Genomic DNA, 15,121 nt, shown 5'->3' with positions numbered 1-15,121 from the left:
TTTACTTAAAACAAGAAATTGCAGTCTAATGTTATTGTTTTTTTTTGTTTATTTTTTTCGTATTTTGGATTATTAAAAATAAAAGGATATATTATCAATAACTATCATGTTCAATTTACAATGATGTAACGTTACGAATATGTATGTAAACATAATTTGTTCCGGTAGTTTATTCATCTAATTTTAAAAAACGGCACGGTTCAATTTCATAATTATTTTAATATAGGTGATCGAAATTAGCCAATTATTTTTTGGAACAATTTCAAACAAATTATTTTTGTGACCCGTAACACCACCTTGTAGCGTGCGCCACAGCTTTAAAATACTACAAAAAAACAATAAGATAAGATAAGATATTTGTTTTATTGTATGTTTGTTTGTAATTGATGAAATTAAAATACTAATAAAACGATTTTAAAATTTCTTTCACCTACAGAAAGCAACATTATCAGCAAGTATCATACTATATTTTATTTCCAAAAATATTAGAAATAAAACGCACGTAACATAAAACTATCCATGTGTGTGTTCAGTGACTGGCCTTGAGACTTATTGATTGTCATGGCGAAGCACACATTGAGAGATAACTATATTCTTCCAAATTCAGTAGGATATTCTGATGGATGGTGTTCCTGAAATAAAAACCTACCTCCGCGAGCTCATTCTACTATAAATGTATAAAAATTGTGGGTAGTGTTAAGGTAAAGCTTCGAAACTACCAAGTCAGTGGCCCTGACCTTACACTTTGAAAGCGCGTATAAATCCAACTTCTATAATTTGTTTGACTCCAAAAAAAGTCATTTAGAAACATTGATTAAGCTGTTAAATACAGTGCATAAAATGTTTGTGTTCAATATGCTGACCCATGATCAAGGTAGAGGTCAAGGTACACTAATGTTTCCACCCCATTTCTCCCGTTTGCAGTAGAATTTTCAAAAATTACTAAAATACATATTTATTTATTTCTAACCAGAAGCTTGTATATAAAATTTAATGCGTCTTACATCAAAAATGACAGACTCCTCATACAAACTTTTAACCCCCGGTTCACCCTCTTGGGGGGTAGATTTTCAAAAACCCTGAATTACTTAGTTATTTATTTCTAACCAGAAGATTGTATATAAAATTTCATGCTTTTATTTTTGAAAATTACGGGCTTATATATATATACAACCGTTCATCCCTTATTTCCAAATATCCTTCAGAGACTATCACCAACATATAATTATATAAAAAATTTTAGCTGATTGCAATGAAGAGGAAGAGATCCTAATTCGACTGTATACATACAGACTTATTAATTATCATATTTGGTACAACTTCTGGTTTTTGAAAAATTGAATTGAATTCCCATGTGTTTACTTTATATATAATCTTTGTTTTATATGAACACGTATATATATAGTTATATATGTAAAAATATAAAATTGTAGGACCGGGAGGCTGTTCAATAGCTTTTTTTATGCTGCTTTATGTTTATATCAATTTATTTGAAGTTTGTAGTCATAGTATCTACAAATTTGACTGCCTCGTTGGTCTAGTGCCTAGATATCGGTCAAGAGGATAAATAAATATTTGTAGTATTAATAGATTATTATATAACATATTTGGATATTATTAAAATTAATTGATTTAAAAAATTGGTGAACAAAACTCTATATTAATAACAGTACAATATATTAAATTCAGTATAGTTAAGGAACATAAAAATATCAAATTGATCAATAAAACATATAATTTTCAAAATAGTTTTTCATTTATTTAATTTACAAAATAAAAATCATGCACTTTTAAGTGACTAAGAATGTGGTATTAAACATGAAAAGCTTTATAATAATATAATATAAACATTGCTGTTTTTATTCATAACCATCTATATTATTCAAAATTTTAATTTGATACGATGACGTATATAGCTTAAATGCATAATTAATTTTATTTGTGCAATTTAGTAAATTGAATAATAACAATAACATAACTAGTGCAGATACCAAGCAGGTATATACAAAAGGATATGTTGAGGTGAAAAAGACGCCAGACGGTAAACTTGCATGGACGAAGTTTCAAAAATATAAGAGAGTCAAATATTTTCTCGCGCAAGGTTTGATCTGAAAGTGTTTGAATTTTTAATTGTGTTCTTGAATAATTAATAAACTCACCAACAGTTTGTTGGTCTAACTCAGGGCTTGAACCCAGCACCTCGGAATCTGCGGCCGTATATCTAGCCACTAGGCAAACGAGATAGTATGCACATATCAGAATATCTATTGCCAAGGCGTGTAGGCTTCCCAAGATATTGCTTTAATAATTTAATATAAAACACTTCAATTTATAAATATATGTATATGTACATATATAAATTTGTAAATGTTAAAGAATTAAAATCAGGTTTACAAAAGATCATGTTTTATTTTAAATTAAAAAATAACACATAATCACAATCATTTCAATCCACGTTGTATTACAAATTCGTATACTTTAAACTATCAAATAAAGAAATGAGTCCGATAGAAAGATAGTCAGTGTCGTTACAAGATTACTGGTTTTTTAAAAAAGCTACTAAATAAAAAGTTCGAAGTTTCCTTAATAGATTACGTTTTATCTTATCCACTTCAACAGAGGCCATTTCTACAAAAACCGCTGGTAAACACTGCCGTGTTTACACTGCCGTGTAATCGTGAAAGAGAAATCAAAAAAGAATTTAATGCTGACCTGTAAATATTATATAATGGGTACAAATAGGCAAGTTCTAAAGATAGAGTGAAAGAAACTTATTCTAAAACAAAAAAAGACACTAATAGAAAATTGGCGCACATTTAATGATCTTTTTTTTTCATCCTGGGACAATATTCACACACTGTCTGATCCCAAACTAAGCAGAGCTTGTACTATGGAAACCAGACAACTGATATAATACATATACTACTTTTCTTTTGTAAATACATACTTATATAGATAATTACACCCAGACTCAGGACAAACAGATTTGTTCATGCACACAAATGTCTGTCCTGGGTTAGAATCGAACCCACAACCTTCGGCGTGAAAGGCAAGTATACCACGCCAACGGCCCGTCAAAACGATCATTTAACAATCATGTCGAGGGGAAACCTTTTCAGGTTTTAGCGCCGCAGTTCAGACAGAACGACTGCTGAACGATATACATCAATTCAACTAAAATACTTTCCTTACATTTATTTATACGAGAATTGTTAACGTCAAAAAACTCTTTTTATACCAACCTTAAACTTTTTAAGTCTTGCCACTTCCATGATGAAAGTATAAACGTATACGAAATAAGATGACAACCCGAGTATTACCTGAAATAAATGTAATTATGTGATGAATATAATCCTTATAGTGCTAAAAAATGTCCCCCTATTCAGGAATCTGACAGTGACATATGGCAAGGCTCGTGAGGCGAATAACATCTGCGCCGAATAATTTATAATACTTCATGGCGACCACGACCGCTCTGACAGGAGTGTCACGACGAAGAAGAAGAAGAAATTCAGGAATTAAAAATTTCTGTAAACAAAACAATTGACTTTTGTTTGACGTAAGTGGGGTGAGATATATGCGGTTTAATGGGTATTATGGCGCCTTATCCGCTGGAGTACCCATTAAAAAACCCGTGGTCACCACTACGTCACTTGAAGGACGGCGACCGTCCAGAGGTAGCAGAGGTGGAGCGAGTTGGCTAGTTAGCCCAGTGAACTCAAATCCCAATAGCGTAGTCTCTACGTCGCTTCGTTGCATTACTTAACTCGCTGAGTATTTTTTTTCAAAAATCATGCGCCAGAAAGAATATATAATAACAAGTAGTACATTTAGTATGCAAAAGCGGCCTTATCACTTACAGTGATCTCTTCCTGGCAACTTCTGTAAAGAGAAATATTTATGGTTTTTTTGCCAGGATCATTAATCGGGCATGGTGTGTATACTTAAAATTTATTGAAAGCTTATGAACATAATACAAATATGTAATATGCTAATATACATACTCATATATACTCATATATACATATATACTCATGCATACATACATACATATAAACTTATATAAGAATAAATAACCATATACATATAAAACGCTATTATAGACCGAATCGGCATAGTCCAATAGGGGTAATAGCAAAGCGTTGGCAAAGGCGAGTTTGATTTTATACGGCAAAAACTTTTTCCAATGCCTGAGAGAGCTAATGGAGGTGAAAATTTTTCGACATTTATTTATAATTTTAAGCATCTATAGATAAACATTTATTCTGCTTTTCTGCCATTTTACCAGTAAAAAATAACTTATTAATAGTTTAGAAGCAAAATCCACGTGTTTCAGGTTTGTTAGTAATTTTTGGTAAATAATTAAGTGCTCCATTAATTTTGTGGCTTGTATTTTCTCTTGATCGTTACTTTGGTTTTGGGAAAGATTAAAAGATTTTTCTATCCCGATCCTCAAAGATTTCACTCTCTTCCATAGCATCTCAAACATCATTATTCGTGTCATGTGACTTGAATTATTTGCTTGCGATAATAAAGTAAAACCCAGTAAGTAAAAATTGTACATACTGAAATACCTTTTCGTAGAATAGTACAAATATTGAAATACAGTTTTAAATATAATAGACACAGACTTTTTTTTTTATATTCGCCGGGAGGGTAAATGACTACTCCACCTGATGGTAAGTGGTAGTAGAGTCCAAACGCAACGACGGCCAGTACAGACGGGAAAAACGTTCTGCACTAGCCGCCTTCGCCTTGCCGGCCCGCAAGATGCCTCTTCACGCCTCGTTTGAAGGAACCCGGGTTGTAAGAGGAGGGGAACACGTGAGCTGGTAAGGAATTCCATTTATTGGAAGTGCGTCAAAGAAAGGAGTTGCCAAATTTCTTTGTTCGCGATGGAATTGATGTCACAGTTAGGCGGACAGAACACGATATTACGATTTCAAATTTTTGAATTTCTAAATGATCTTGAGTATCGAGATTTTTCAGACCTTCCATATATTTATAAAAATTTTCACCATTAAAGATTGAAATTACTATAATGGAAGTATAAAATACCATTTTAAATATCATAGATAAAAACGGATAATTTTCTTTGGACAAGAGAAACAAATTTATGCTTAAATATGATAGAAAAACACCAATGCAAATACAACAAAACCTTGATAGAGTGGCAACGATTTTATTGTTACTAAAATCCATATACAACCCCGATAGGACACGAATAGTCATGATTGTATTAATGGAAGTGTGACGCATAAAACGTAAAATAGAATATTTTTTTAAATCGGCCATAACTAGAGCTCAAAGACACTGAGAGATACACCGAGGTCTTTATACTTTGTACGTCGCTGTCCTAATGACTTATTTTTAATAAATTAAAAACTTTAATGTTACCCTTGATAAATAAATAAAATATAAAACGTAGTAACTTAATATATTGGATATATTTTAATGATATATTTATTACTTATATCAAATTACTTTTATCGAAAGAGTTATCTATGATTAGTTTTGTTCCAATTCAACTATATTGTTCAACTTTGTCAGCGTATTAAAATTCCTTTTGTAAATTTTCATGAAATGAATTTGTAATATTGAACTGTATTTTTTTCTAAAAAAATCTTGAACGTTAGTAGTTCCTGCAATATATATGTATTATAACTATTTTTATTTTGTTTTCAAATAATATTTTTTATTGATTACAATCTGGTGGTAGGGCTTTGTGCAAGCTCAAGCAATACTTAATATTGTTGTGATCCGGTTTGAAGGGTGAGTGAGCCAGTGTAATTACAGGCACAAGGGACATAAAATCTTAGTTCCCAAGGTTGGTGGCGCATTGGCTGTAAGCGATGGTTGACATTTCTTACAATGCCAATGTCTAAGGGCGTTTGGTGACCACTTACCATCAGGTGGCCCACATGCTCGTCCACCTTTCTATTCTATAAAAAAAAAAAAACAATCGCAAGCATAAATTAATTTTAAAATTATTTTTAGCTATTTTTTCTATAATAAATTCATTTCATATCATTTGGCTATCATTCAGTATCATTTGGCTTACACTGAATATTTTTTTTATATAACAATTATTATTATGTTTATGCGTGTTATTCATTTATCTATTGTCTTAATAGTTGTAGATTGATTTTTATATAATACATACTCGTTATATTCCAACATCTAAATTTTAGCCAATACAGTTTTTTAAATAAATAATTCAGAGTTTTCTGTTTTGGCTACTACCAATTAACACAATTTTATTTATATATTTGCAAGTATTATATTTTAGATTTAAAGAGATCACAAAATTAGTTAGTATATTTTTTAAATTAAACGTGTTAACTTACCAAAAACTATTAATTTCTCATCTCTCTTTAATAGTTTTAGACAATTAGACTAATAACTAATATTATAGTCACGCGACTTACATAATTATACAATTATGGTTTTCTGATCGTTGGCGACTCAGATGATTCACAACCATGGCTTTAATACAAGTGAAATCCGTGATAAGATCGAACGCCTTTGTCAATAATAAGAAACCTATATCGAAAACATTAAAATTATTTTTCATGTGTATCCAAATAATATTTTTTATGGATTTTGGATTTGTTTATTACAAATCGCTCAAGCATAAAATTATTTTAAAATTATTTCCAGCTATTCTTGCTATAACAAATTCTATCATTTGTCTCACACTTACTATCGACCATAAAGTACCTGAAAAGTTTATGGTATGGTACTTTAAATCCCTTTTTGAGAACACGGTTCATATAATCATTTTGCTATCCACTTCCAGGTCTAAATCATTTTGTATGTTTTTAAAACATTTGCATTCAATAGACGCAAAACTCGAAGTGGAAACGACCTCGTATGGTTTCGATATTAAAATAATAACTTATTTTATTATATCTGGACTAATCAAAATAATAATATCTGTTTGTTATTGTTCATTCTTTGATGATTGTCCCGATTCGCTCTTGACATATTTAATGTTTTTGAGTATTTATTTATCTTTGGACTTTCCACTTATCATTCTTTATTTCATATATTATGCATCACATACTCGATTACTGGTTTTAGGTAATCTAATAAAAATTAACAAATTTGAGACAAAATATTTCCAATATGTGTATAAAACATTGATTGATTCAACCGAAAATGTTAAAAAGACCTATGACTCTATAGTAAGTGTTGATGTTAATGCAAAAATCAAATTTTTTATTTCGTTTTATTTTAAACTAAGACAAAATTAAGGTACAAAACCATAAAAAAAGAGTTAACAATGTGATCTCAGCTAGGCTTTCAGTCTACGCCTTGTACATATGCTGCCAAGACAAACGTTACATTCAGTGCTTGACTCTGCCTTTTTCAATTTCAGTTCACCATGACTTTATTAATGGATTTACCAATTATTATGAGTACAATTTACCAAATCATAAAAGAGATGAAATATGACACGGTAAGTGAGATTGATTTTTCACAAGCTCATATGTTACTTATACATGTAAATATTATGTATTTATATATATTGTACTGTACTGTAAGTATCGTGTTTATCGACAATACCTTACGAAATAGAGCCATAGATTATATTATGGTAAATAGTAATTTCTTTGTTTTATATGTTATAGGTACATTACATAACATAGAACGGACGAAAAAAATTTGAGATTTTAAATTAAAAAAGTGTAATTGTACCCTTACATAATATGATCTATTGTGTCTAAGACGTTGTCACCTCTCAATGTCAACCAGCTGTCAGTAATTACACCTAGGTCACACCATTTATTTACCCAAAAAAAACAATGAAAATAAAAAATAAAATATTAGAATCAATATTTAACCTTTTAAAATATAACTATACTTAAATATAATTTATTGGTGGTAGGGCTTTGTGCAAGCTCGTCTGGGTAAGATATCCACTCATCAGATATTTTACTGCAAAACAGCGGTATTGATATTGTTGTGTTCCGGTTGAAAGGCTGAGTAAGCCAGTGTAATTACAGGCACAAAACATCTTAGTTCGCAAGGTTGATGGCATTGGCGATGTAAGCGATGGTTAACATTTCTTTCAATGCCAATGTTTAATGGGTGTTGGTGCCCACTTATCATAAGGTGGATGGGCCTTCTCTGCTAGTCCACCTACCTATTCTATAAATATATGTATATATGTCTGTAATGTTATTTTTTATTTTATTTCAGAAACATTCGAGTAGCTATATTGTTCAAGGGTTTTCGCTATTTTCGTTAGTGTTGATTATTTTCGCACCAACTGTTGCAGCCAATACATTGTCAAGTGAAGCTGAAAAGATCAAAATAATTCTACATAATAATCTACTTGAGGAAAAAGGTTTAAGTACTACTTCCTTCCATTGAAACAATAGTATTTTAAAATAAATCTACATAAAAAAATATAAACTAAAAATGTAGGCAATTATTTTGAATTAAGAATCAATTCGATTGTAATATAAATCAAACCAGTTGACATTTAGCATTGAAAACGAAGGGATATCTGCATAATATATTTATATATATATATATATATAGAAACATATATATATATATATATATATATATATATATATATATGCTTACGTGATTCTAAAAACAATGTATCTCTAACATTGACTTTGAAAAAACGAAATACAGTCGCATTAATTCTTAAAAGTTCTAGTTATCCGTGATAAAAAAATATGCACATGACATAAAATTTCGTATGCAATGACATAAAATTTCGTACAACATTCCATAATTAACTACTCATATTTCACCCTGTACATAGGTTCTATTGAAAATGAGCACGATGATAATGGTCATGTTGATGATCACAGATCTGGAGACCTATGATACAGCTAATATTCTATATATAATAAATTCTGTAACTAAGGAACAATTGCATATTATTTTTATTATATTTTATATTTTTAGTGATAACATAAGTATATAAAATATGGTATTTAAATATATATTAATTTTACATTCTTTCTTTTTAGATGAAAATAAATCGCAAGATATACAAAGGTTCATCAACTATATCGAAGTGCGTCCGTTCAAATTTCATTTGTTAAAAATAATTCCGGTCAATGTAATTTTACCTATCAAGATATTTAATTTATGTATATCCTATTTAATTATTGTCTTACAAATAACGCATTTGTACTAGAACCTTATATAAAAATATCCGTAACCGTAACAGCCTGTGAATGTCCCACTGCTGGGCTAAAGGCCTCCTCTCCTCTTTTTGAGGAGAAGGTTTGGAGCTTATTCCACCACTCTGCTCCAATGCGGGTTGGTGGAATACACATGTGGCAGAATTTCAGTGAAATTAGACACATGCAGGTTTCCTCACGATGTTTTCCTTCACCGTAAAGCACGAGATGAATTATAATCGCAAATTAAGCACATGAAAATTCAGTGGTGCTTGCCCGGGTTTGAACCCACGATCATCGGTTAGGATTCCCGCGTTCTTACCACAGGGCCATCTCGGCTATATAAAAATAAGTACTATAAAATTATTATTTGATAATTTTAAATGGGCCATTTATTATATTGTAAATTGAAAACATAACAATGAGAATGTGACCAGACGTCATACGGTTTATAACAAACAACGTTAATATATATATATAATGTTTGTTTTTCATTTAACGTAGACATATCACAGACATTTTATTTATTTATTTATTAACACCAACAAGATATACATTAACAAAAGCGAGTAAAACATAATTAAACAACTAATATTAAAATCTAAATGTTGTCTTAATTATAGGTGTTACACACATTTCAAAGCAAAATAGACACAACATGCAGGTAAAATTACAAATTAAAAGAAACAAAATTTGGAATGAAAATCATCAACATAAACATTAAAATAATAAATAATAACATATCGTAACAAATTAGATAAAATTGAGCATATTTATAAATTTGTACTTTAATATCATTAATAAATATTAAAATAAAGAATTACAATGTCCAATTAAATAAAATATAAAACAAATCAAATTTTTAATTGAGTAACAAAGTTTTCCGATATTAGGCAATAACAAATTAATAAGTTAGTTAATGCATCACAACCATCATAATTATTAGATTACTCTAAATTAGAATTATATGATGAATAAAAATTTAATAAATTACATTTAAATTTCACAAGGCTATCACAAAATATGTCAATATCCATCTTTCTATCTAAATTCTTTTTATCTATAGTGGATGACGTAGTAGAAAGAGTACAATTATTTTTTGTTAATTTATAGATAGCATTGTAACTTAACATTAATCTATTAATTGGAGAGTAGCGTCCTTGACGTGAGCGTGTAGGTCTACAAATGGAGTATAAGACGACGGTCTTAATGTCCTCACCGGTGCACGAATATTTAATTGTTTCAATAAACAGGGACTGTCAATGACACCATTCACCAATTTATACAGGAAAGTGAGATCATGGAGCCGTCTTCGATCCGAAAGTGAATGAAGTTTAAAGAACTTAAGCCTGTCTTCGTATGTCCTAAGAGTTTTGACTAGGTTAAGATCAAAGCACAAATGCCAAAGAAATCGTTTTTGAATACTTTCTATTCTTTGTGAATAAATATTGAAGTGAGGATTCCACACAACACTGCAGTATTCCAAAATGCTACGTACCAAGGCTGAATAAATAATTAATTTAGAGCGTGAATTCTTAAATTGCTTGCAGTTACGTAAAAAGAAGCCAAGAGTCTTAAAACCTTTGTTTGCAGTATTGTCAATGTGGATATTAGACCGAAGTTTATTATCGAGTATAACTCCTAAATCACGTATGTGAGGAACTTCGGACAGAGCTGTACCATCAATTAAATAAGTTCTCGCAAAAGAAGTCTTTTTCCTGGAAAATTTTTTTTCCTGGAAAATTTAAATATGTTCAAATCATTAAAACTTATTTTATTATTAATTGTAATATGAACTCCTATCACAGTTATCAGTCGTATAATATAAATTGTGATAAGTCCATATTTTTATATTTTATATTATTTTTGAAATAATATATGTAATACTATATAGCAACCAATCTTATTTTGAATTAATAAATCTTTAATACTACTAATAAATATAAGTTTTTTGTGTTACATGTGTGTTTATTATGAATATAACTAAGAATAATAAGTGTATAAAACGACATATTTGATTGATTATTTATAAGAAATGTATTGAATTATTTGCTTAATGTTATTGCTTTCATTAATGCGGCATTTTATAAATGATGTTGTAACAGAATAAAACGTTTTCTGTGCACCTTTGTTATAATATTTTAATCTTTAGTAAAAGTAACAGCCTGTTAATGTCCCACAGCTGGGCCTAAGGCCTCGTCTCCCTTTTTGAGGAGAAGGTTTAGAGCTTATTCCACCACGCTGCTCCAATGCGGGTTGGTGCCTAGTAGTATTTCTGATAGAATATAGTAAGCTTAATATAGTCTCCCAGGGATAAATTAGTGATCCATTTCTGTTCCTCATTATGAACAATGTATGCGCTTTAACAACAATAATCATGGTAGGTTAAAGGTCAAACACGTCTAAATATTTTAAATAAATCAAGGCTTGCTAAAAAACAAACATCTCATAAGTTTTATAAAATTTCTGACTTTTAATGTTTTTTTTATTGTCTAGATATGCAGGCGAGCATATGGGCCAGCTGATGGTAAGTGGTCACCAACACTCATAGACATTGGCATCGTAAAAAATGTTGACCACCGCCAATGCACCACCAACCTTGGGAACTAAGATGTTATGTCCCATGTGCCTGTAATTACACTGGCTCACTCACCCTTCAAACCGGAACATAACAATACCAAATGCTGCTCTTTGGCGGTAGAATATCTGATGAGTGGTTGGTACCTAACCAGACTGGTAGTAGGTACCAGTACATAGGTGAAGTATGCGATCGTGACAGATTTTAGTTCTCTGTTGTCCAGGAATAATCTTAATTAACCGTTTATCTTATCGAAATGGCGACTGATAAGCACTTTCGGATAACACCACTACATATAAACCTAAAATTTCGTTTACCTTCAAGTCAAAAAGGGGTAAAGTAATCTTCTCATTCAAGGAAGATCTCACTCAAATCTTACCATTAATCGAGTTAATCCAGATGAAATTCTACTGGCAACATTCAAGGGAACCATAACATTTAATGGTAGTTTTTCTTACTTACTAATTACTACTATAAATACAGTACAGTAACAGTAACAGCCTATTAATGTCCCACTGCTGGGCTAAGGCTTCCTCTCCCTTTTGAGGAGAAGGTTTGGAGCTTATTCCACCACGCTGCTCCAATGCGGATTGGTAGAATACACATGTGGCATAATTTCAATGAAATTAGACACATGCAGGTTTCCTCACGGTGTTTTCCTTCACCGTCAAGCACGAGATGAATTATAATCACAAAATAAGCACATGAAAATTCAGTGGTGCTTGCCCGGGTTTGAACCCACGATCGTCAGTTAAGATTCACGCGTTCTAACCACTAGGCCATCTCGGCTATAAATACAATTTAAGTATAATCTGTCATTATTTTACAAGTCTCATATTATTCTATTTAATGAGTTTATAAAGTCGTATTCCAAAAGATTTAAGCTAAAAATTTAATTTAATTTAAATAATCAATTTTATTGCGCAATAAAATTGATTATCAATTTCAATTAATTTTAACAGGTTTAATACCGGAAGTGATCACCGCTTGGTTCGAGGCACTCTAAATATCAACATAAAAGCCGAAAGATCGAGAATGATGAGGTCTACTCTCCGACCTACCATGCTCCAAGCTGCTCAAGGCTCCGAAAAGTTCCAAATGGAACTTCAAAATCAATTCACCGCGTTGGAAACCATAACCAGCATTGATGAGAGAACCGACACGCTGGTCAAAATACTGCAAAACACATCCCGCAAGTGTTTTCCGCCACAGAGAAGAGACAACGCACCAAAACTCTCTGCTGAGACACTCGAGCTCATGAGAAAACGACGAGAACTACCATCGTTTTTGTCAGATAAGGCCTTAAACCGAACAATAAAAACGCTGACGCGACGCGATCTCCGACGCTCCAATACCCATGCCATCAAGGCTGCGATTGAGCAAAATCGGGGATCGAAAGTGTTCGCTCGCAAGTTTGGGAGGCCGCGTCTGACAAAACTTAAAACTGAAAATGGTGGGGTCGTTACCTCTAGGCCTGAGATTGTCGGAGAAGTAGAGAGGTTTTATGGGCAGTTGTTTTCTTCAAGATCGGATAAACCCGTGGGAATCAGTATTGATGACCAGCGCGCCCCTCTTATGCGCCATTACTCCGAGGAGCTCCCGGTCGTTGACCAAGGAGAGATTAGGGCGGCTCTAGAACAGCTTAAAAACAACAAAGCTCCGGGAGATGACGGAATAACAACAGAGTTGCTTAAGGCATGCGGGACTCCGGTCCTGAAAGAGCTAGCAAGCCTCTTTAATTCCGTCATCCAACATGGCAAGACCCCGGAAACGTGGAGCGGGAGTGAGGTGGTACTGTTTTTCAAAAAAGGTGATAAAACCCTCTTGAAAAACTACAGACCAATCTCATTCCTGAGTCACGTGTATAAGCTGTTCTCAAGAGTCGTCACGAACCGTCTCGCCAGACGACTTGACGAGTTCCAGCCCCCAGAGCAAGCCGGCTTTCGATCAGGCTACAGCACCGTGGACCACATCCATACTGTTCGGCAGATTGTGCAGAAGACCGAAGAGTACAATCAGCCGCTGTGTATGGCATTTGTGGACTACGAGAAAGCCTTCGAGTCCATCGAAACCTGGGCAGTGCTCGACTCATTGCAGAGATGTCATATCGATTGGAGATATATCGAGGTACTGAGATGTCTGTACAACGCCGCTACAATGACTGTCCACATCCAGGACTGTAAGACGAAGGCGATCCAACTGCGCAGAGGGGTGAGACAGGGGGATGTAATATCCCCGAAACTGTTCACCAACGCGTTGGAAGACGTTTTCAAAACGCTGGATTGGACTAGGTATGGAGTCAATGTAAACGGCGAGTACATCTCACACCTTCGATTTGCCGACGATATCGTCATCATAGCAGAGTCGCTGGAACAACTCACCGAAATGCTGCGTAGCCTAGGCGAGTCTTCCCGGCGTGTCGGTCTCGGTATGAACTTGGACAAGACCAAGGTCATGTTCAATAGGCATGTCGTGCCGGGACCGATATACGCCGAGGGGAAACCTCTCGAAGTTGTTAGTGAATATACCTACCTAGGACAGATAATACAAGTCGGTAGGAACAACTTCGAGAAGGAAGCCGATCGAAGAATTCGCTTGGGATGGGCAGCATTTGGCAACCTTCGTCAAGTCCTCAAGTCGTCTATACCGCAATGTTTGAAGACGAAAGTCTTCAACCAATGCGTCTTACCTGCCATGACATACGGTGCCGAAACGTGGATACTAACTGCGGGACTAGTCCACAAATTCAAAGTCGCTCAGCGTGCTATGGAGCGAGCTATGCTCGGAGTATCTTTGAAGGATAAGATCAGAAATGAGATTATCCGGAAAAGAACCGGAGTCACCGACATAGCTTGCAAAATTAGCAGGCTGAAGTGGCAGTGGGCTGGTCACGTATGTCGTAGGACCGATGGCCGTTGGAGCAGACGAGTCCTAGAATGGAGACCGCGAATCGGCAAGCGCAGCGTAGGACGCCCTCCAGCCAGGTGGACCGACGACCTTAAGAAGGTGGCGGGCACCAACTGGATGCGGAAGGCGGAGGACAGGGAGCTTTGGCGCACCTTGGGAGAGGCCTATGTTCAGCAGTGGACAACAATTGGCTGTTGATTGATTGATTGATCGATTGAAACATACATGCCCATGGTGGACACTGATGATAGCTCTTGAGATAATGTGTGGAACATTTCCAGACTATTACAGCTATTTCGTTAATAAGTAAATAATATATCTATATTTAAAAACATGTTTTTTTTCTATAACACTAAGTATTATTATGAAAAACTAAATCAATTAACTTAGATTATATTTAGGTTTCAAATAAACAACGATTCGTTTTAGATCAATAAGATTCTATTGAGTTAATTAAAGGCCTGCTGTAAATATGTGAAAATTA

This window comes from Nymphalis io, chromosome 20 (genome assembly GCF_905147045.1).
Source record: "Nymphalis io chromosome 20, ilAglIoxx1.1, whole genome shotgun sequence".
NCBI lineage: Eukaryota > Metazoa > Arthropoda > Insecta > Lepidoptera > Nymphalidae > Nymphalis > Nymphalis io.
The sequence above is the reverse complement of the archived record's forward strand: the minus strand, read 5'-3'. Positions refer to the sequence as shown.